The sequence below is a fragment of the Pyxicephalus adspersus genome, chromosome 8, assembly GCF_032062135.1.
Source record: "Pyxicephalus adspersus chromosome 8, UCB_Pads_2.0, whole genome shotgun sequence".
NCBI lineage: Eukaryota > Metazoa > Chordata > Amphibia > Anura > Pyxicephalidae > Pyxicephalus > Pyxicephalus adspersus.
In genome coordinates, this window is record NC_092865.1 from 37,382,105 (window position 1) to 37,406,754 (window position 24,650).

Genomic DNA, 24,650 nt, shown 5'->3' on the forward strand with positions numbered 1-24,650 from the left:
TACTGGCTCAAAATCAATGTGCATCAGATACATGCCTTGTCGCATTTCACAGGGAATAAATTATTTTTGTGCCTGTACTTCTAGTATACCCTCGGTTTCACAGACTACTTCTTTTCTAAAAACGTTTCCAAAAATGTTAATTTAAATTGACCCTTTGCTTTAAAGGGTTTAGGGCACCCCACAAAAGAAGAAAGTTATCCTTCACACACACACATTTTCAAAAGTTGTGCTAAAGGACAATGTCAGGGGGGTTATTTATAAAGCAGTAAACTTTCAACTGTCTGAAACTTAGATATATTTCTTTTTTCCCATTTTTTCCCCATATTTTTCCCAGTATTAATATGCACATTCTGTTAAAGCATCATTTTACCCAAAGGGATATTAATGACTTTTTTTTGCTGTACAATGCAATACAATGGGATAAATTATCAGTACATTTATGAGTCATACAGACACTTAAATGAACCAGGGTTCTCTGGAATCCTATGCACTCTATAATGCTTGGATACTCCAACAGTGAGCTTCCCACTATAATTTGCAAAACTAGTTCTGTCCACCTGGGAAATTTTTGTGTTCCGGTCAGTATTAGTATATTAGTATATTAGTATGCTCTGTTTACCTTTGTGTTCTGTGTCTACTTTGAGTATTTCTGTCTACCTTTGAGAGCTTTGTTTAGTTTTGGGATCTTCATTTACAATTGTGTGCTCTGTCTACCCCTGGAAGCTCTGCCTACAATTGTAGTGCTCTGTTTTGGAGTTCTGTCCACCATTGAATGCTCCGTCTACAATCGAGTGGTTTGTCTACCTTTAGAACCCCGTTCTACTTTATTAGCCTGATTTATTGAACCTCTCCATGGCTGTAGAGGATACACTTTCATTGGTGAAGCTGGGTGATACAGCCACCCTGGAATTGATCTTGTCTAGGATTCAAAACATCTGCTAACAGCAAATTATTTTTATGAAACCCATTCCAGCTTCACCGATGAAAGTGTATCGTCTCCAGTCTTGGAGAGCTTTAACAAATCAGACCCTATGTCTCCTGTTTACCTATGTGTGTTCTATACATATATGGGGGCCGGGTCTGCATTTGGATGCTGTGCCTGCCGTTATTACCTATGGGTACTCAGTCTACCATTGTTTACTCTGTAAATTTCAGTTATGACAGTAGATACCCCTTGTATCTTCCATGGAAGTTATATAGATCTAGGAAATCAAGAATACAAAGTATACTTCACCAATAGTGTCAGTGAGAGGTTTACCTCACTGGTGATTTACCTATCTAGCAAAAAAAATTAAAATGGAATTTTTTAGTGAACTGACCCTTAAATTTAAACCCTGAGTTCATATGGGAAACTAAAATTTGTAAAGATGGAATGTTGACAAGTGAGTGCTATTTCCTAATGCCTTGGAGCTTACGAATAATGTAGAACTCTTGACAAATGTAAGGTGTAGTACAAACTGGTTCATTTCATAAACTTGGACTTACATATTAAAATGTTAGAGGTGAGGTAGGCAATGTGCCACTATTTTGTCAATATTTCTAAGTCACTTCAGTTTCATGGCAGCATAAAATTCCTAAATGGTTCATGAATTCTCCACATTTTCTTTGCATCTTGAGCATGCCTTTTTTCTTGAATCAATGACATGTCTAAATTACCTCTATTCTTAGTGTTATCGTTTAAAAATTATTTCCTTGGTATTTTTTTTAACACATCAGAACATCTCATGTTGGGTTTGTATTGGGTCACATAAAGAGACAAGCTGATCCTTATTGGGAGCCAGATCCATTTGTTCCACTTTTCTTCTCGGTTTCCCCTTTTTTTAGTCTTGTGTACAAACCTCAAGAAAAAATGTACCAAAAGTATTGTACTGCTTCAAATTAGATCTCATCTATATCATCTAAAAATGCAGTGTAAGGAAAACGTAGTGATGACATAAAGCCTTCGTGAGTTTTATTTTACAAATTAATTTATTTATTGATTTATTTTACAAATTAATACCTGGCACAGTAACTGGGGTGTGGTAAGGGTGAGTCATTTGCCTTCACACTTTTTGGTTAATGGCTGTAAATGTATGAATACTTCATGTACATTTCCAGTGCTGTTCTCTGCAATGGAGCAATTTTCAAATCCTAACAGAAGAATTGCAACTGTGACTTTTTTGCCTGTTCGCATACATTTTATACAGTACAGCCAAAAAAAAAATGTTTTTGCATCTTCAAAAATGAACAACTGTACTATTTTACAGTATGTGGAGCATGTGATAGTGCATGAGTATATTCTCCACAAGCATTTATTTATAAAATATTACATACCAAACCTAAATTCAGTTGACAACAATTTACAAAAGCTAATGCTTGTTTTCTTACAGCAGACTATTCAAACAATGTATTTTTTGTTTAATGAACAAAGCACCTCCTCTTGAAAATTCCACATGCCTCTTTTTTCCAGTGAATATATTATGAAGAACTGCATTTATGAGATAAAACCAGCTTCCTCGCTGCAAGCAGGCAGATAATGTTCTGAGAGGGGCATATGGGATTAATTGGGAAGAGGATCAGGGATGGTGAAGAGAAGGGTGCTGAGCAGACAGGCCAATCTGACAGGGTGATAAGATCAGTTCATTATAGAAGGCTTTCGTACAGCGTGTCGGGAACATCAGAAAACCACTTTCCACAATATATCAAAGGAAGGAAGGATTTCAATCGTTAACGAAGCTACTGGAATATTTTCTGTTTTTTAAATGAGCAGATTATTGTGCGTCCCAGGAATTAGCACAGTATGTTTGGGGGACAGAGGGACACTAGGAAGAAAGCGTGAATTTCAGACAAGAATTGTTAAAAGGAGGTCACACTCAAAAGATTTTTCTTAATACACACTTACAAAATATTCACAGGTTTCAACTGTATACCTGACAAAGTGTAAGACAGATAAATGGCGAAACATCACAGCTACTGCAAGCATACATAGCAAGATATTGCTAGAAAATCATTGGGGTCAAAGATTGCTTCAAAGGAATAACATTGTCTAAAATAATATATGGGTTTTATTAATCTGCAGAACGTTAAGGCTGCTTATTTTTTATTATGAACATAACTGTCTATATAAATATAACATTCAAAAGGAAAATATAAAAATATTCTTTTGCAAATTTATGTTAAAGTGTGAGACATTTTTTGTATAGATTAGTTAACACCTTTGTCAAGTTTAATTTCTGTTTATGTCTCCAGTGCATACCTCAATTTTTTCAGGTGAATATAGTTAGACATGAAAGTGAGGGGAAATCCAAACATTCTGAGTTGTAAATTATGTGAGGTTAAATCCTGAAAATTGGGGATACCTGTTCTTGTTACAATTCAAAGGGAATCCTGTTAACTTCTGAGGGGTTGTCTCCTCATGTCCTGGTGTGATCCAAGTTTAGTAAATAAAAACATTCCCATCTGGACACAGGCAGCAAAAATAACCATAAAATAATAAAGATAATAATAAAAATAATAATAATAAAACCTACAAAAACAATGTCTTTTTAGCTAGGTGTCTTGTGGCTCTGATGCCAACCACTACTACAATAAGGATGTCATGAAGACAGAAAGTAAGGAAAAATCTCCTCAATCCCAAACTAAAATAATGCATTGTGTTTGGAATTAGGCTTAATAAAAAAAAGTAAATAAAAATGAATATATTAAACATGAAACATTGTTGAAATTATGTTTATACATGACAAATTGTTCTAGAGTAAGAAAATGGTTTTGTAGCAGACAAGTTAATAAAACAAAATGTTTGGCAAATCTAGATTTAAATATTCATTGAAATAACTGTGCATGCAATAAAAAATATGTAACAATGGTAAGGGGCGTCTTTACAATCCTTTTCTTTTCAACAGTTGGGTTTACTTTGTTAGTTGTGTTAGTTTATTTAAAAGCAAGGAACAAAAGCTTTGACTTCTACAGTTCAAGATCAAAACAATGTGATATTTCCTACAAAACACTTATAATAATAATTGTATAATACATTGACCAAAATAGAGTTAACTGTAGCAAGCCCTATCATTTCATATCAATCTAACCAATGTAACTGTGAATTCTACACTTTCTTACTTTTTTTTCCATTCTGTGATCAAAGACACTATGTATTTATTTGTATTATGTAGACAGAGAATGGAAGGGAGCTGGTTGTGCATCTTTTCCTGTTTAATTTTTCATCTGAGAAACTGACATCAAGATGTTGATACCACCCAACGTGGACTGTATAATCAATTCTTTGTGATTGATTTTAACATAGGAATTCTAGTTTGATTTACATCTACATATTCATAAATGTGTAGTCTCAGCTGATAAAAAAATATTAAGTTAAGTTGGTTGGATGGTAATGAAAACCTTCAAATTATGGGCCACTTTTTAAAAATGTAGATAAAGCACATGCTCATACTTAATATTAGCTTTTTTTTATTTTAAGATCACTCTTGATTGGTTGCTTTGAGCAGGTGCTCCCCTTGAAATTTAAATGGGATCCTAGCATTGCAAAGACCCACAGTTGACATTTAGGAGGTATATTGTACATAACACCATGCCTTTAGAGTAATAACTGGAGGTATGAAGACCAGCCACAAAAACCCAGAAAGGTTTGTTATAGGGTGGAAACCAGATGCATTTGCTTACATGATTGAAAGGACATTATTGGTGCTTTAGTTGTTTCCAAATTTGCATAACTATTACGGCCAGGACACACAGATGTAAAAGATAGGATACCAAGTAGACCAATAATAAACTAATGTATTAGGTAAGCAACTGGCCAACTGGGGACATGTCTAACAAAACATATACAGATAAAATACATACAGTAACCCATTTTATTTAACGTGAACCTAAAGTTTACAGCTTCATAATTGTCTTTATAATAGTAAGCATGCACTTGCTTGGAAAATGAAGGGTGGATATTAAAAAGGGAGCAAAAGGACAGGCAGGGTTTAAGTATTTTAATGAACAGAATTAAATACTAAAATGGCACAGATGGGGCAGTTCAAAACAGGAAGGATGTGAAATACTGTAATGTGGTGGATTAATGTAACCGTTTGTGGAGCGGTCACATATGCATTGAACAATGAGGATGGGGGCTCAGCTCAAGTGCTCTGTGACCCACTTTTCTCTCACAGCTGGCGTTGGATTTACGGATACAAATGTTAGTTATTGGGAAGAACACTGCCTTTACAGAAATTACATTTTTATGTTCAGTGTCCAATTTCCATGGAAATTTTAATAGTTTCTTATTTTACCACTTAGCTAAGCCATTCACAATTTTGTTAAAGTAATTTAAAAATAATGACTGGAGAATGCACACAAGCTGTACAAATGTTATGACTTTTATTTCACCTCTAGCAATAATATTATCTATTGTTTTGATGATTATTTAGTGTGAGATTCTTTCTCTTTTCTTTTGTTCTAATATAATGACATTTTCTTTACAGTCAGATACAAGATAATCATTTGTTTTCCTGACCACTAAAGTATATGGATTCTTTTTAGCCAGGTCAAAAGAAGACTGGATGCAGAAGAATGAATACAGATATTAACAGCACAAAACATGGAAAACACACTAAGCAGACTTCAGTGTCACACACACACTTGTTTTTCCATTGTGAGTACTGAGATAATTTATGTGAAGAATATGGTATTATTTTATTGCATGGGGATTGTGATTACTTATGAAGTGAAGTATATTAACCTCCCTGGCAGTCTGATTATGTCAGTATTTTTATGTCAAAAGCGGTATATTGTTGCATGGAAATTTATTGTTAAATAGTTTAGGCCTGTATCTCTTAAGAATAACTCCCGGGTATGATAAGTTTGAAACACAAATCATAAATTAAAATAGAATAAAAAATTATAAAAAATATTTAATTTAATCATTTTATTAAAAAAAATTAAATTTGTCCAAACAAGGGTACAATGATAGAATAAACTTTTGGAATTATTATTTGGATTTATTTTTTATAACTTTTTTTACTGTGATCAATGTTTTAAAAGCATGTAATCTGATTTTAAATTGCCCCCCAGCCATGCCTCCCCTCCCGTACCGACTCTTCACGAGGATGCGATGCAGAAGCCGGGAATCGCTGAGGAAGCCACTGGATCGAGAGGAGCAGGTAGGATTTTTTTTGGTAAAGAAAATTCACCCCGAACCACACTCGGGATCACAGAGTGATCATTCATCTATACAGATTTATTTCCGATAGTAAAAGAGGTATTTGTATAATTAGTGATGCAGACTCTTTCACATAATTATTATTTCATTTAAAAACTGCAAACAGCCAGATAAGGGGATATATATATGTTCCTAGTGAGCATCAATTATTGGTAAAGTGCTTATGCAACTAAAATTTTTCAACCTACAAGTCTAAAATGGTAAGAATATATATCTACAAAATAGATTTGTGTCTTCAGATGTACTTTAATAAGAAACCATGTTGTCAAACAATAGAGGGATCTATTATTAACCTACTTACGAAAGTGAACTTGCCCTGGCTATTTCCTACATCAACATATTAGGTCACCGACTTGACTTAATACTGGAGAAAATCAGCATTATTGATCTGTAGAATTTTTCCAGTAAGATAAGATATGGGATACGGGATCAGAAAGGCCTGGGAACTAACTTGCTTCTTTGATGAAGGACAAATTAGCATTGGTAGAATTGGTATTTCGCTCAGCAACAGAAACAGCTTTTAGAGTCAGCTGCAGGAAGAGTTACCAGTCTCAGCCACAGAATGACTTCTGGGACACTTTTTAGTGCTAACTTTTGGATGTAAAATGTATGTTTGTTTACATATTCACTTTGTAACTTTTTAAAATACCCTATAGTGATCCAATTTCCATCATATTTGTGAATAACGTAGAAAATTACCCATCAATTAGACTGGTTGATGTGAGTAACATTTTCTTTTGCAGTATATGAAACCACAGTGAAATGTTTGAAAATATGTAATGCAGTCATGTACAATATGAAAAAATATGAACATATTCCGGCGGTATATTTTGTTATATCTAGCAACAAAACAACAGATTTAATTAAGTCTGAAATGACCTTCCCTCTAAATGAGCAGTAACTGTGTGCCATGGAGGAAAGTGTACGAAATTCTTACCCAATGTACTTTAACTTAGGTTTTCTCCATCTGTGCTCCTTTTGAATATGTATACATTGTATGAACTTGTTTAGACTCTCTCTGTTATAGACTGATAACTGTCAACCAATTGTGCCCCTTCATTGCTACCCTGTCACATGCATCCTCTGAAAGAATACAGATGGCTGAGCCGACACACATTGCCCTAACATGACCCACAATTCGGAAGCCAGTCCAGACTGATGATATGAAGATGGGTAAGCTCTTCGGGGCAGGGTCCTCTCCTCCCGTATCACTGTCTGTATTAGTCTGTCATTTGCAATCCCTATTTAATGTACAGCGCTGCGTAATATGTTGGCGCTATATAAATCCTGTTTATTAATAATAATAATAATAATAATGGAGCTGGAGGGGGAGCATGTACATGGGAAGAGGTTAAAAAAGGCTGGAGAAGACCAGAACTACCAATATGTAAATAAAGGGTACAAAAAAAAACTAAGGGGAAAAGAGGAAAAGAAAGAAAGAAATAGGCTATTGCTTATGATACATCGCATCTTTCAATGAGGAATGATATTGAATTATCTTGTTAGAGTTTAAATTTTCTTTTAAAACAGAATTATAATCAAAATTCTCCCCTTTACTTTCCATAGATTTGGCATGCCATTATTACTTCTAGAAACAGATTCAGATCCATGTTGTACTTTCTGTGTCCAAAGAAAAGGAGATAAGCTTTGAATTGCTAAGTAAACAAACCAGGAAAACTGTGACAGATGATCTGTCAATATGCAACAAATGCTTTTTCTTACTTATACAGCTCAGCTCTCCCTCCAACAACAATGAGACTTAATGGTGCATAATGGTGCATTAGCACTAATGGACTGTGAAATAGAGACAATTGTGTTTTTTTTCACAGATAACATTACATTTGGCCAAAGGAAGGTGGAAGGTCTAAAACCTATATGGGCAATAAGAAGTTGTAAAACATGTTTCTATTGTATGGTATCTCTGACTGTAATTCTTTTCTAGTTTAAAAACAAGATTCATTAGCTTGTTTACTTTCTAAAACTAGAAATCTTTGTTTCAGATGAAATTTTTTTTTATCTTGTTTTATTTTTTAAATAAATTTTCCTTACCTTTTGAAATTGGAACTTTTTTTCAAACATCCATAAACTGGAAAAAAGCACTGATGCAATTGTAAAGTGATTATTTTGCTGATCATTTTGAATTGACCCTTCTGTTTTATATCTAATTTGTTGTATTATCACACTGGCCTCTGCCTGATGACTAATTCTAACATAATTATATTGTTATACCTAATCTGTGAATGTTAATGTAGTGTTGCCTGAGTGTTCCAGTGCGTGTCTGCCAAGGTCGTGCTGCAAATACAGCCATGCTTAGATGGAACTTAAATATCTGTAGGCTGCATCAATTGCATTGTTGTTGTTTCAGGTTTATATATTCTTTTATATCATTGGAATCTTTTGGCAATATACATTTATCACTTACCACAGGTGGAGGAACACGAGCTGCGTTTCATCAGTGGGCAGGGCAGAGCGTTACCTGCAAAGACAAAGTTAGTTTAGTCACACAATTTAAAATATATAAAAAAGTGACGCTCAGACTGACTACAGGTCATCTTAGTCCAACTCCTCTTTAAGGAGAACACACAAAGAAATCTAAATATAAAAATCCTCCTATGCTTCTCGGTGATTATTGCTCTCCATTCTTTCTTCTTTATTCAATATAGCACGATAATCTATGATGTACATCCTCACACACAAAATATGCTGTTATTTGCTTTCACAGGCATCCATAGGAGTACACCGGTATTAATCAGTAGGGAAGGATCAATGAATCTGCAGATGTTTCATTTACCACTTAGAAAGACAGTGAACCTTATTGTAGCTAATATGCTTTGTCAGTGTCCTTGCTTTGAGAGTTTATACAAGATGTTTTCTATATAAATTGAAGAGATATGACAGATCTTTTTATTTATTTTAAATCTAACGTAATTCCTTTAATATGTTTTTCAAAGAAAATGTAAAACCTATGAATTATACTGCTAAATAGATCCTCAGCTTTTAACAAATCATTTCAAGGCATTAAAAACAGCAATTATGACATGCATGTAACAAATAGGAATTTCCTAATAAGGTGACTGAATAGGTACTATAAATTACAAATTATGGATAGAGGTGTACAATGTATCCAATACTGCCCCCCTTTGTAGATAATAAGTGACAAATTATAGGTTAGTTATTCATCCAATAGGGTACAGTACATTCTTATGAAGGGAAGGACAAGCAGGTGGGTTTATAAAAGAAGAAGATTAACAGGTTAAATGTTCAAGAAAGGAGGAAAAGGGATTAAACAGATCCACTAAAAAACAAGTAATTGTTGGTGATATTATGGTGTTGGTGAATTTGTCTAATTTAGAAAACATCTCAGTCCAAGTTTGGGTGAATCAATGAATTAATCTTATTAATAACCATAATGTAAAGAAAAAACAATCTTAGTTCATACCAAAAATTTGTTTTCTTCAGAGCCAAACTAAACCCAAAATAAACATAACGCATTCAAATACCAACCAGGTTGATAATTGAATACAAACAATGTATAGAAGCAAAGTAGTGAGTAGAATATCTGCTTTAAGTGCCAAATGTGCTTTCACACTGCACTAAATAAAACTACCCCTAACCTTGGAATTCATCTAATGGGATGGTCAATTCGATGTGACCTTGTGACACCCATAGTAGTAAGGACAATAAAAGCCTGACTACATTTACCAGCATCTCTGTTTTACAGTGTGTCTACATGAGGAGGGAGAAGACTTTTAGTCACATGAAGCAGGTGGTGATACATTTTAAGTTTTCAACAAGAACCGGAAATTAAAAAGGCACGAGAGATGCTTGCTCTGGATAGGTACACAATGGATTTTTGAATTTGTAAATTTCCAATGTTCCAAAGGTAATACAGAAGTATTAACACTAATTAACAATGTTGCTTTAAAGTGTACCTGAACTCTAGCAATGTATATTTTCCACTGAAGCATGATTAGCTAAATACTTTTACTTTGTCTTTGTGCAGTCCTGATTCTTGTCTGTAGACACAAATCTGCTCTACAGACAGGAAGTGGTAATATCTCAGGAATGGCACTTCACAAGGACAAACCCAACTATTTTGGGTTTAGTTGGGCTTTTAACATTAGCCTCCCAACCTCTGCAGATTTCTCCACAAATAAAAATAACTTCACTTTCCAAAGAATATCAGCACACATCTGGGATGTTACTTGTGATGGCTGCACATTCAATGAACACGTGAAGAAAAGTTTGTTCTGAAGATTTTCTGGAACAATGCTTTTAACATATTTAGAAAACTAAGAATGCATTAAAACAAGTTAAAGACTAATAAATGAAATACAGAGATGTGGTAATTTTTTCACCTATGTTAAAGATAAACAATTATGGTTTTTTTCTTTAAGTAAATATGGTTGAATGAAAAAAACATTTATATCTGCCACTTGCAGCCATTTTGTGGTCACTGCTAAATTATAGCAATAGATTTCTGGAGCTTAGATAACAGTGTTGGTTGTAAAATAGTCCTCAAGAGCCGGAAACTCAGATTACACACACCAATTAATGAATTGCGGAAGCACACACCTCTCCTCCTCTCTTTTGTTCTGTCATATTATTCTGACTGACTGGCTCAGCAACTGGCTACACAAAGATCATCCAAGCGGGTTAGCAGTTCTGTATTCCTTTAGAGAGAGATGTTCCAGAGTGATAGGTCCTCTTTACACATGCAGATGATGGCGGATATACTGTGTAGCCTCCCAGATACGTAATTTAGTTATTGTTTGGTGCAAGTGAATTTTGAATGTGCCATGTGGCAAAGTCTTATCAGTAACTGCAAGATACATTATAACCTCCTGGCTCAACTTAAAGAGCCCTAAACTCCAACTAGGGCAGCTAATCTCAATTAAGGTTCAGTGGAACCTTAAAGCTCCTGCAGAGTTTGACAGGGGTTCTTTAAGCTGTGGCTAAGTGACCTCCCATCTATAGCACCTTCAGAGTTTGGAATTTATTGTCAAAAGCTTGATCCCAATTATCTGTCTATAAGGATTGAATTTGGGCCATCACGATACAAGAAACAGTCTTTACACTGACTATTATTGTGAGGGGCATCTTTCCAAATTATATATTTTTGCAGGTGTCCTTTGAGACCTGAACATTGTTTTAAGGGTTCCTCATGGCTAAAAAGGTAAAGAAAATCTTAACTTTTGGGTCTGGCTTTAAATATAGAACTTTACTCTATGAGCAACAGGTGATCATCCATTGGTGACTGGAAGTTTGCTAAGTATGATTAGGAGAAACAGGGTCAGCAGTCCCTCTAAAGTGTGGGCCATGCTTCTTTGTGCACAAACAGTGTCAGTGTCCATTAAGGGATGGGCTGGTATCCTGTCACAAATGCTTGGGAGAGGCAGTGTGGCAGAAAATGGTGCCGATTCTCTACGTGTGACATACTTCTCTTCAAATAGGTTCCAATAGCCAGGAACAACAGAGATTGCATAGAAACCAATAAATGACATTCTTACTATGGGCCTGAATTATTAAAGCTCTCAAAGACTGGAGGAGACTATTATGGGAGAAGCTGGCTGATCCTGCAAACTTGAAACGGATGTAAGGGATTAAAAACATTTGCCTACTAATAGTACATGATTTTAAGAAATCAATTCCAGGTTTGCTGGTTCTTTTATTACATGCCTTACTTTAAAAATAAGGCTGAAGTTCATCTCTTGTTGACTCAACAGGAAACAAGAAGTTTTCTTTCCAATGTTAGGTTTATCCCTTCCAAGGCAGCTGGAGCAAGTACCTCATATGAGAATTCCCCCTCTTCTTCTGGTAGCCACTGAACATTTTGGAGTTATTAGTGATAATCAGAACGATGAAAGGAGGGTAAATTTCTCATGCGGACACTGAAAGCACCTAGCAATCCATGACAGGAGGGCACTCCTTACAGCAGACAGACCTGGTAATAGAGAGGAAGGGTGCTTGAAAGGACATCCACAGACGACACCCTGTAGAAGTGCTTCTTTTTGTTAATGGTTTAGATATATCTAAAGAATGAAAATTGTATTTATTTCAGCACTATCTATAAAACTGGGAGTTGCATTATTGTTCTTTTTTATTTATTCTGGAGATCCTGCCACTAACACTCCATGTCTGGTGACAATTCTCAATCACTGTACTGTACCCATGGAGGAGCATCATTGTCCCCCTAGGACATAAAGTTTTATATTATCACTATAGACTTCATACGTTCTAGCCTCATCTCCATTAGTCAATTGAGTCAATTCTGTGAAGAACTGAGAACAATACTAACTGTTAACACAACAAGATAATTAAAAAAAAAAACAAAAGGAATAATATATGAAAAGTATATTGTTAGAGTTTACATATAATGTAAATGAATTAATAAAATTGCATTTACTCACATATGGTAAATGCATAAAATGTGGTTTCCATAATTGCTTTACCTTCAACTTCAAAATGCCTAAAAGGGAACCTCTAGGGACAAAGCAAGAAATGAAAGCAAACAAGCTATTGAACAACTTAACCTACTAAAATATTTGGTTACATTTATCAAAGCTCGAACTGTATATATTCACTGTCTAGGTATTTATATACTGCTAAAAAAATTAATATTAGGGGAACCTGCTGCTTATGTATGCTTAGATGTTTAATAAATGTCTTTAAAAAAGCTATCCATGTATACAGTTTTGTATGATATTAAACTTTAAAAGTCTTAACATTGTATAGATGAAAGTGTCTGCTGCTACTTCAAAATGTACATGATTTTTTTTTCGCAGTGGGCTCATTATGGCTACAACTGTCTGGCGTCAAACAGATGCTTATCTTTCTGCAGCACACTGTGCATGAAAACCTCTAATTGCCAACAATAATTTGCAGTGTAAGCATTTCCACAGGAAAGCCCTCTTACAATTTGTGGGACTACTGAAAGACCTCCATTTATTCTACAAAAGACATTGAATACATATTTGTTTAATACAAGCAAATCCATGTGTATAGCCAGGGCTGTAAATAAATAAAAACATAAATATATAAATATATATATCTCAACAACTCTAGTTTTTCCATACTCTGCTAAAAATGGATTTTTATTCTTTTTGCCTTTGGAGAGATCCCCTCACTTCCTGTGTGGCAAAACACTCCCAACTGGTTTTCACATCCTTACTCATTCGGTATCTGATCTATTATGTTATATATGCACATGTCCCCATGTTTTGTCTCAATAATGCAAAAATACCTGTTGATGTACTATAAATCATTTGTAGGTTCTGTATACAGCTTCTCCTGCACAGAGATCTCAAACTGAATTATCAGCCGTGCCCAGTTGCCTTCTATAGATTACAGAACACCACCCCGGAATGAAATGAGGAGAGGGAAGGGTGCAATAAAAGCAAAATCACGAGGAAACAGTCTAAGGAGGTAACTCTGCTTTTCTACAGATATAGGTTTGTCACCATTGAACAGGTGTGTTACTGGCAGAATAATCAGGAGAAAAAAAGAAAACTAAGGAATGGTAAACAGCAATAAAATGTACATTTTTTTCCTTGGGTTTAGATATGAATTCTCAAACTTGTCCATATACAATATTTCAATTCAACATACTCATGCCTATGCTTCCATATCATTTGGATCTCCTGTCAGATGTGTGTGTTTATGGCTGGTCATTGTTGTGCCAGACTGGCAGGTAAGGAATGAACTTGTTACTAAAGTACTTCATGGAGAACAACTGATTCGTAAGACAACAACTGATGATTTCTTTTTGCAATGTGAACTGGAATATCAAGTATACATTGTTTCAGTACTGATGTTCCCTAGCATTAAAGAAACCAATTTTTTAATCAGCCTGTCAGCATCTTGGAAAGCCAAAATTTCCTTTTTTTGAATGTGCTGACCTTGAGGCCCTAGCACAATCATAGGTTTTCACGTGGTTTTGCACACATGTCAATCAGCGTTTCAGGTTCTAACACCCCCTCTCTAATAGCCATCTTTCTTTGCATAATCTGTAAGCACATGACAGGTCTCCAGAAAATGAACATGTTACTAGGGGATAGCAACAAATGAAATAGCAATATACATGCATGATGATTTGTTGCCATAGAATTCTGTAGGCCTTCCAATGCATTCAAATATATTGTAAGTATGGACACTTGGGATCTGTCCTCAGTTGGGGTAACAAAGGGTAATTTAAGGTCTGCTACCCCAGGTCTTAACAAGCATTTAACCCCTGCACTGCAGGAATAGCCCTACTGAAGTTTTTTGAGAGACATTATTATCATTAATATTATTATTATTATTATTATTATTAATAATGCTAATAATAATAATAATAATAATAATAATAATAAAGAGTATTTATATAGCACCAACATATTACACAGTGCTGTACATTAAAAAGGTTCAGATTAATTTTGCTTTTTGACACACAATAAAATATGCAGTTGTTAAACCATGGGCAAATAACATTATTCATAGAGCTTGACTTAGTGAGGTTGGACTCTTTACATAACATATAAACATTTTTGTTTAATTTAATTAAATTAAGAAACAAGAAGATTTATTTGACAGTACTACAAAACAAATTCTGGAAAAAGCTTAAACACATATCTGTTCTTATAGCCAGACATAAAAAAGCATGGTCGTAGGTAGGAGTGTTGTTTACAGGTGATAATAATTATAGAAACAAAAACATTCGATCATTCTACGACATAACCAAAATAAATTGTGAATTTTTGCATTCACCAGAAGTGAGCAGTAGAACGCAATATTGTGTCCTATTTCCACATAATACAACTGGGAATTAGATTTGTTTCTGTTTTCTTTGTGCAGAAATTATGTAACCGATTCAATGGTAACTCTCCTAATAATATCGACTCTGAAATACGACTAAAATTTATGAATTGTCGGATATGTGTCCAGTAAAATCTGTTAAGGAACAATATTATGTACTGCATGTGTGCAATATGGTTCTATATATCTATTATATTGCTACATTCATTTATTTGTTTTCATTGATAAGGCGCCACAACATTTTGTGAATAAATTGGAAAGTAAGAATTCTAAAGCTACAGAAAAATCCAGACACAAAGAAATTTCTGGAAACTAGGCAGTTAACAGTGCATGAACCTCCACTGAAACTTGCACCTGGCTACACAAAGACAAAAAGGTCAGAGGTCAAGCCTAGGCATTAAAACATAGAATAAACAGGCCTTTCTTTGCAGACAGAAACCCCGCAGGGTGTTACCTTGTTCCTTGTCTATTCCTTCTTTCACCAGGGTGTTACCCACAATGCACTGCCTCCTACACTTAACCCTCCTGGGAGCAAGGACAGGAGTCCAACGTACAGCCTTGAAATATTTCTACTGCTTGTTCCTTGCAAACTGTCTGATTTATTTGAATCCAGGGGAAAATTAATGTACGTTTTAGTTTTTCTCCATGAAGCCGTGCATACCTGCATATCAACTGTTTCGGCTCATCTGTCTGATTGATGGCAGCCTCTGAAACACCATACAAACTACCCAGGTGACCGGCTTGTTGGAATAGCACTTGACTACAAATTCAAGCCTGCATGATGCAGCAGTAAATGTTCACACTGGAAGAAAAAAGCATTAAATATCTGGGAGGTTTATAGGCTTTTGTTCTAAACTCAGATATAAAAACACATTTATATTTGTCATGGGAGAATTAAAGCTTTTATTGTGACTGTTTTCCTGAACCTGTTGTCAGTGCGCTTTCTATTATACTCATCTATGGGTATAAAATATCAGCCTATCCTTAAAGCGTACCTAAACTCTAAAAAATTTTTCATCAATGCGAAAAAAAATTGATGATCTCATGCACGCCCAGTAAGACCACAGTGTGAGACCAGGTGACGCAGGAATAAGAACCTAGAACAAGGGAAAAGAAGGTGTCCTCTGCACCGTGCCGAAGACGGATACCGGGAGGATGCGGGACCTGATGGAAGAATCCTCCCAACAGATAGACTGATCTGCGGGATTAAAGGTGTGTTTTTTTTTTTATTCTGGGTTTAGTTCCGCTTTAAACAGGACATGCCAAACCTTACCCTGACAATGCCACATGAATGATTTTTTGGATGTGGAAGAGTAAAGGATCAGCCCTGCATGAAGGGGGATTGGCGAAAAGTTAAGGAATCTCCTCATACAAAACGAAGTGCCTCCAATTGCCTGAGGTGCTCTCATCAGAGGCTATTGTACCATTGCAGGTCACCACATTTACCTACCCCCTAAAAAGATTTACATTGGAAGGGAAAAGTTTGTTTTTTTCAGTTATGAGGTGTTTGCAGGTGTTTGCTTGCAGTAGCACTACACACAATGGACACTACATACAGCAATCAGAAGCAGTTAACCAATCCAACCGCTTACATGGATCATGTAACCCCATATATATGAAAAACAAAAACACACTACCTGCAAACACCTACATGAGTGTTTGCAAATTACCACCATTAAACATCCAGGAATGGTAGACAGTGCGCTTTTTAACCGCTAGTCTGAACGTAGCCTTTAAGAAAAGGGTAAAGCCACTAACCACAAGTGGTTGTCATTCCAGAAATTTGTTGGTTCCTTTTATGCCCGATACAGACGTCTGATGGATGTCAGAGGATTGTTGTTGACCTTTCATTATCTTTCCAGTGATAGATGAATGAATGAGTATTGTACACACAGCACTGTTCTGTGTGATGAAGAGGAGAGGGGAAAGGATGAGCGCCCCACTGTTCTCCCCTCCCTAGGAGTGAACAGCAGATGTTTGCGATCAGTCATTTATCAATCTGCCAGGGTGGGTTGATAAACAACGTCAGACGACCACTCTACACGTGTCAGATTTTCACCCTAGACAAGTACAACTACTCGTCTTGGGGGATTATTATCTGATGTGTCTTTATAGCTTTAGATTAAGTATCTATACAAATACAGGCAAAGTTAAAAAGTAATTTGTAGTTTGTTTAAAAGTAATAATTTCTGACCAATCATCAGACAAGCATTTATTTCAAAAACTAAAAAATGATGCACAGAGATCACAAACCACAATGATTCTTAAGTGCCATGAGCAATCCAGACTGGTTGATTAGTTCTGGTGATTATCATTTATCTTCAAGTGTGTGTACACATGTCACTAGTCCGCGCAGAATTGTACACAAAACCCTACGTGCATGGCCACTACCCTGGAGATAAGAACAATGTCTTCACAATTGTATCTGTAGTCAGTAAAGCAGTCTGCCAGTCTGTGTGAATGAGCATATTATGTAAAGAATAGTGGACTGTGATTAAATCTCCTGTCCATGTGACACCAGGACAAGAAATACCGGTAAGAGGTTCAGTGGTCACAAGGTCCTAAGGACATGGCAATGTAATAATAACCTTACAGAGGATCTAACCTTTTCTTTATATTTCTGAAAAAGTGTTTTGTATAAGTGGTCATCTTGTAGCAGTGATTCAATCACTTACAGTTAAAGAAAATATCTTAGCTGAAGTTGGACTTTAAAGCCAAACTCAAGACAAAAAAAAAACATTTACCCTGTGCAGGAGGTCTCTTTCCGCACAGAAATTCTCATTTTGCCTAGGGAAGGTTAAAATGAATGAATTACTTACCTATTCTTTGCTCTCCCAGAAGCAATTTTGCTATCCGAATATCTTGTTGTAAGCAACCCCCCAGTCCTCACCTGCTGGCCCTGCATTTTATTAGGGGAAGTCAGAGAGCTGAAACCGGTCAATCAGCAAAGAGAAGCAACTTTAGGGGACCGGTCTTACATCACGGACAAATCCTGTTGAATGTAAATATATTACCATCATCCGCTAGGAAAAATGATGAGGTAAACCTTGGTGTATGAATGGTTAGGGTTTGGGTACATGCACCTTTTATGGTGCATTGCCATGCTTTAGGCAGACCATTCAAATAATGGCCATTAAATATTAGGCGCCAACTCACATATGTTAATGCACCACAACAGATTCTATAGGTAGAGGTATATTATACCAAAGTAACAAACTCCCTAGGTGGTATTTTTGGAGCACACAGATCCTTGATATAACAAAAGGTTATTTATTTTTTCTAGTGACAATATATATTTATGGACTACAATGTTGCAAATGAGATAAGTATGTAATAGTGAAATTACAACATTATCTATGCACAGGATGATATATTATCCAATATTACCAACAGCTACTCTTGTTGCTTGTAGATAGCGCACCAAAACACATATTTGCTATGCTGTATTCCCATTATGTGTTGTACAACAAAATGTACTGTAAATCCAGTAATTCATCAAACTAATAAATGTCAGCCTTCTAGATTGCTAAGCTTTTGGTCGTGGAAGGCCAGAGGGAAAACAGCTATAAGGTCAGAGTATTTGGGAGTGAGAGGTTCCAATCATCACAATAATCACCGCAGTGCTAAGTATTTTAGAGGAGAGGTCAACGGATTTTCATAAATGAGAAGAGAGATTCCTGTGAAAAGGCCACTATGACCTAAAAACCTTTGCCTTTCTGTAAAATGGAGAAGGAGTGAATAAATATTATTTTCTCAACCCTAACAAAATTAAGGTAAAATGGGTGGGCCTAAAACTATATTCATAAATATAAATTCTGCAATTCCATATACATAATATATTGTGCTAAGCTAAGATGCCCACTGTACTATCATCATAAAAAACTAAAATCAGGGGCACCACAAGTATTACTTCTCACAAATGATCTCTTTTCATGATGCACTAAACAATGATTTCCCTTTTTACCGGAGTCCTAAAACAACCCTCTTCCTTACAAAGTTGCCATAGAACCCAATTTTTGTAAAAAAGTCCACTGTTTTTATGTTTTAAAACAGCAAAGTGTACTCTGTTGTCTTGGTTACTGTTCCAACAGGCTGACATATGGACATTGCACATTTCGTGTTATACATACTGGATACAATTCTCTGTGTTTGTTATTATCATGTAAAGTGACAATGTAACTTGTAATGTTTTGCTGGGAGTAATTCTATCTGTTCATTTTCTATAGGTAATGAGTGTGCATGATGTCCTTGATTCTTTGTAGGGGTGCAATTATGAATATATGGTATTTTCTGTATTTATGTAAGACGCACCCTAGAGCTTCTCAGTTTTGATAAGCTGTGTTTAATTCCCACTTTTTATGAAAAAAATTGGACACTGCACCATGATTCTTCACTTGATCTGTGTGCTAGGTGTAATTCTCAGAATCTGTTCTTATTCAATGCATGGACCGTGCACATTTATCTTCTACTTGGTCCATATTCTGGGTATATTTCCCATTGCACAATGATTCTTTCTTGATCTGTGTGCTAGTTGTAATTCTTGAGATGTGCTCTTATTCTGTATGTATGCAACCTGTACATTTACCTGTTACTTGGTCTATTTGCTGGGTGTAATTTTCACTAAAAGCCACTATTTTATATAAATAGTAGCTGCAAATTAGCCTATTTCTTGTATGCTGAATTTAAAAATAACTTTCTCATCTATTTTTTGTATGTATAGATTTTGTAAAGTAGAACATATGTGAAGTGATTCCTGATATCTGGTAATTTTGCTATCTAAGTGCAAGGTACCTCTTCTTTTGTTTGCTTAACATTTCTTTTTTTATGTCCTTACTTTTTTTGTTACTTTGTGTGTTATAAGCAACTCCTCTTTAACAGTTTAAGCACACCCATCAGTTCTTATCACTTTACCGATTTCCAAATCACCCTATCCTCGGTTCTCCTTGGTTAATATCTCTGTGCTATTGTGTACAGATGAAAGGGCCCTAAATCAGTAAATTTTACTAGTCACAGACTTGTTCTTAGTTTTTCAGTTTTTAGTTGCGTTAGTGTGGTGATGCCATCAGGCATGATGGAATGCCTTCTATTAAGGTGATGTAGCGACCTTACAATGTTGTCTAAACCAGGACTCAAGACTATTTGTAGGGCCATTTCAGACCTGCGGCTGACTTCAGGATTCTGCTGCAGGCTTAACTGTGGTCCCAACAGCTGCTATTCAAGCAAATGGGACTGGTTACAAACCATTTTGTGCATGCAGATGCACGCATTTGGTGTCAAAGTTTCAGATAGTGTCAGGTCACTTATGGCCACACAGTTGCTTTTCCCCCTCTGGGACAACAACTACCCCACAGCCACAAACGTGTTTACCTGTGCCGCGATTTGCCAACCCAGGGTGCAATAACCGTTTGCTATGAGCCTGGGAACAGTCAATCATGCAGTTACTTCTGCAGGTATGAAAGGGCCCCTAGAAATGTACAAGGATCAAAAAAAAAAAAATCTGAGGACTGACACAAAAGGTTATACTGAGAAAGCTTCAAAACTGTCATACAATATGTGTAATACAGAGACTATCTAAAGGTCCTGCCACGCACCAACCAAGATTACACAAATCAGCAGGGAAGGAGTGTCTGGCCACCACATGCATATAATGTTATGTGTACACAAATCCACATGCACTTTACAGTGGTAAAGATGTGAAGCTGGAAAGAGCAGGAAGTGAAAGAAAAAAAAGTTTTGCCTGAAATAACCCCATTGACAACCAATGCCTGAACACTGCATAGCTGCCAATAAAATGATACCCTTCACATGAAAATACTTTCTGGATAACATTAATTTCTGAGCAGCCAAATAATTTAATTTGATAGTTCTGGGTAAACTGTAACTAAATTTGTCTTGTACAATAAACTGTAGCCGACTGAGCACAAGTTCATGGAAAAAAGTAATTCAGCAAAAGATTACTTTCAAGAGTAATATACGAAAGTCAGCAAACTAAAAAAGTTGAAATAAAAAAAAGGATGTAGTTATTTATGTGTCTAGATTTAATGCTATCTATCTATATATCAATATGCAGATCAGTGTCTTGCCTCTTACTTTATTGGCTGGGATTTATCCTACACTAATGTATAAGCACACTAATCCTTTAAATGCATACTGAGCTTCCGTTTTGTGAAGACACAACTGTAGTGCACAGGCCACCCACAGAATTAAAGAAGCCTCGTTGCTAGAAAACCAGTTACTTAGACATGCAAATGACCAGACAAGACTCTAATAGAGCTGTAGAGCTCATGTCCAACAGTTGTTATCTCTTTATTTATAAAGTTTATATTTATTGAAGTAACTTTATAATTCTGTGCTCATTGCAGCACATTCAAACTGGGTGCAATTTAGTTAGGTTCTGTTTATGCAACTATGAAAATCCTTATTGAGGAAGTGTTAGTAGGGAGGACTGAGTGTTCCTAAGCAAGCTGCATATGCATACAAATTGTCCTAGGTAATGCCCATATGTGAATCTGCAAGAATGAAGTAAAATCCATTAATGGAAAGGGAAGGACCAGGAATTTTAAGGCTTTGGAAGTAAGCACTAGATGATCATGGACTGCCTCCAGCTAGGTCATGTGGCGGACTTTTTTCAAAATGTTTTTTCAAATGTACTTTGTACAAAGCTTACATTATGCAGTGAAATTTAACAGGATTGTGAGGAACCTCTAAAAAATTGGATAAAATTGTTTTACAAAATAAACACATTACTAAACGCAAACTCTTCTACATGTATTTACTAATACTAATCAGTGTCTTATATTAGTCAATCAAAATAATTTTCCAGTGGTTGTTGTACATTTTCAGCGGGCATGAACTTTTAGTCACTTAAACATTTATTACGCTCCCATTGTCAGCCATAAAATAGTTTTCCTGTTGGTCTACATTGTAGCATTGTCAAATGACCTTCTTTACACTACAATATTCAAAATGTTTTTTTGGTATATTCTGTTCTACCATGTTTGATTCTAAATGGTTTTGTTTTGTGTGCGTATTTTTTTTTTTACTGTCTTATTCTTCAATAATTTGCATCAAATATGAGTACAACTGAAAAGAAAAACAAAGGGAAGATTGACTAGAGACAGACAGCCTACAAAGGACTCGCTTATTTTCTTTCTCTCCCCCTCCACACAAGCCCAATTAGAATTGAAAATGTGAAGTTGATTTAATGTTCTTGAATCTATAATAAGTTAGTAAGAAAGATGTCATTGAATTGAACTCATATGAACGAGATATGAGCTGTCTTTTGTAGACGTCATTTCAAACAGAAAATAATGTCACTAATAAACAGCTTAGCAGAAATAATTATCTGAAAGGATGCTGTATTCTCATTCCATCCCTCAAAAAAGAGAAATAAATATTTAGGCATAAATGGATAAATGGAATGACAGTACAACTATTATTGTATAAGCCTGTTGTTACAATATAGAAAATGAAAAAATCATATTTTGATGCAAGGTTTCAAGAGGTTAGGCTTTTTGTAGAAGGTAATACTTTAAATACTGTTAAGAAACAAAAAAAAACGTATTAACAACAACAAAAACATTTTTTTTTAAATGATCCCTCAAATATATAAAAGAAAACCCCTTCCCTACTGAAAACCACTAATTGCAATTGCAGATTAAATTTAAAGTGTAATAACAAATCCATTTTTTGTGTAGTCAGGTAATATATTTCTCCACAATGTCCGTAGAGCAGTTTTGAATGTGTGAACCATCTTAAGTCTTATGTAAGCAATGGTAGCAAGAATTTATATTTGTTTCGTCCAGGACATTTTCTCCCTGTATATTTGGCCTTTATAAGGCTAACCATTAATTAATGTGAGTCAGTCCTACAAAAACTCTGGAACTGGTGCCTAACCCCAATTAAGAAGCCACAGTGCGCTGGAAGAGATGCCAAGCACAGACCAGACAATCTCCTCCAGTATTTGGACAACTATTATCCATCTATATGCAAATTTCAGAAAATATTTTTAAAACATTTTGTGAGATATTGATTATGTGAACAAAGGTACTTCCCTCACTGGTTCTTTGTAGACAAGGATTCTATTCCACCGACTTCAAGCTATGCAAAGTCAACAACACCGCAATACAAGAATTACACATGAAAAAATATATGCCAGGCGATGCCTGAATGCACTGGGCAAAATCCTTTGAGTTACCAATATTCACTAATATTTGTAGGCACTGTAAATATCATGAAGCCTCATTCTAGTTTAGCCATCATAAAAAAATGTTTACACTCGAGGTCAACCAGTATTACACTCCAATGGAAGCACTGTTCGGACATGGGGCTATATGTCCCACAAAAGTCATTTTATGTGTCTATATGTCACAACTCAAAAGTATTTTAAAACTGCCCCAACCAGGTTAAGTAATAATCAATTAGGCATTTAGCAAGTTATAGGTAACTAAAATCGTTTTGCTTAACTAGAAGTATCTATTCACTGAAAGGCGCATGCAGTGTAAGCGTGGGGAAAGGATTTCAACACCATTAGAAGAGAATGAGTTACAAATATAGAGATCAAGCCTGATTGCAGCATAAACCTTTGTTGCTATACTGATTTTATTTGCTGATTGTACAAGGGAACAGATTATATAGTTCATGTAAACCATATTTTTTTCTCTGTTCCATTTTATCAATAAAAAGATTGAAATAAAGAGAGAATGAGGCAGTAGTTTCTTTTTTCCTTTTAGGAAGCAATACCTTTTTTTATTGTGTGTACACAGGTAGTTTTGCTTACAACAATTAAAGAAAATGTATTCTAATTCAATACCCATATCTATAAAATGTTGGAAAAGCTGGTAATTTAAAAATTAGGTGCAGGGATGGAAAAAGAATTAAGGCAATATAGGCATACTAAGTAGAAATAGGCATACTTTCCAAATTTATGAGGCTAGATAAAGGGACAACTTTTAATGCAAAGTGTGCTGGATACGCTTCTGCCACGCCCTTGGTATACAGGCTGTTAAGAATTATTATGCAAAGCAATAATTGGGAAAACCCACAAGTGTGTCCAAGTTAGGATTTCACATGTGGAGTGTTTGAATGTACAATTTTATTTGTTTTAAGGAGAGAATCATTACCAAAGTATTAATACTAAATAGTAAACTATTTTCTCACATTTTAATATCAAAAGATTTTTGCCAAAACCTACAGTGCCCGGTGACAGCAATATAAACTAAAGTACCAGGCTTAGCTCTGCTCCACTTGGTGCTTATTAAAGTAGCATGCTTGGATTAAAAAGTGTCCTGGCATATTATTTAGCTTGATAGTAAAATTCCAGTAATTGTATCAGTAAACTAGTACTTAATAAAAATATTTATTAATTAAAGATGTTCCTTTTTAACAGAAAAAATCCCCAATGACTTGTCACTCCTGTTTTTGCACACCCTCCATTATTTAAATGTAACCAGCTGCTTTAAAGGAAACCACAGTTCACCAATACACTCCCCTCTGCTTCATTCAGATTTGGAAAAAGAAAAAGCCAATACTTCCAAGCATGAAGAAGCTTGTGTCACATTCATTGTAACAGTGATGGTTCAATGGCCAGACATTGCCAAGTACTATTAAATGTTCAGTCTATAGTGCTATGTTGCTACAACGTATGTTAGCATTATGT

At 35.4% G+C, this 24,650-nt stretch overlaps 1 long non-coding RNA gene across 1 annotated transcript in view; it reads right to left on the reverse strand.

Moving 5' to 3' along the window:
- The window catches only part of LOC140336738 (uncharacterized), a 48,662-nt gene that overhangs the window by 15,470 nt on the left and 8,542 nt on the right, over nt 1-24,650 (reverse strand). The window contains exon 2 of the long non-coding RNA XR_011921938.1: nt 8,622-8,675. This is a non-coding gene — a long non-coding RNA (uncharacterized lncRNA). The remainder of the gene's footprint in view (nt 1-8,621; nt 8,676-24,650) is intronic.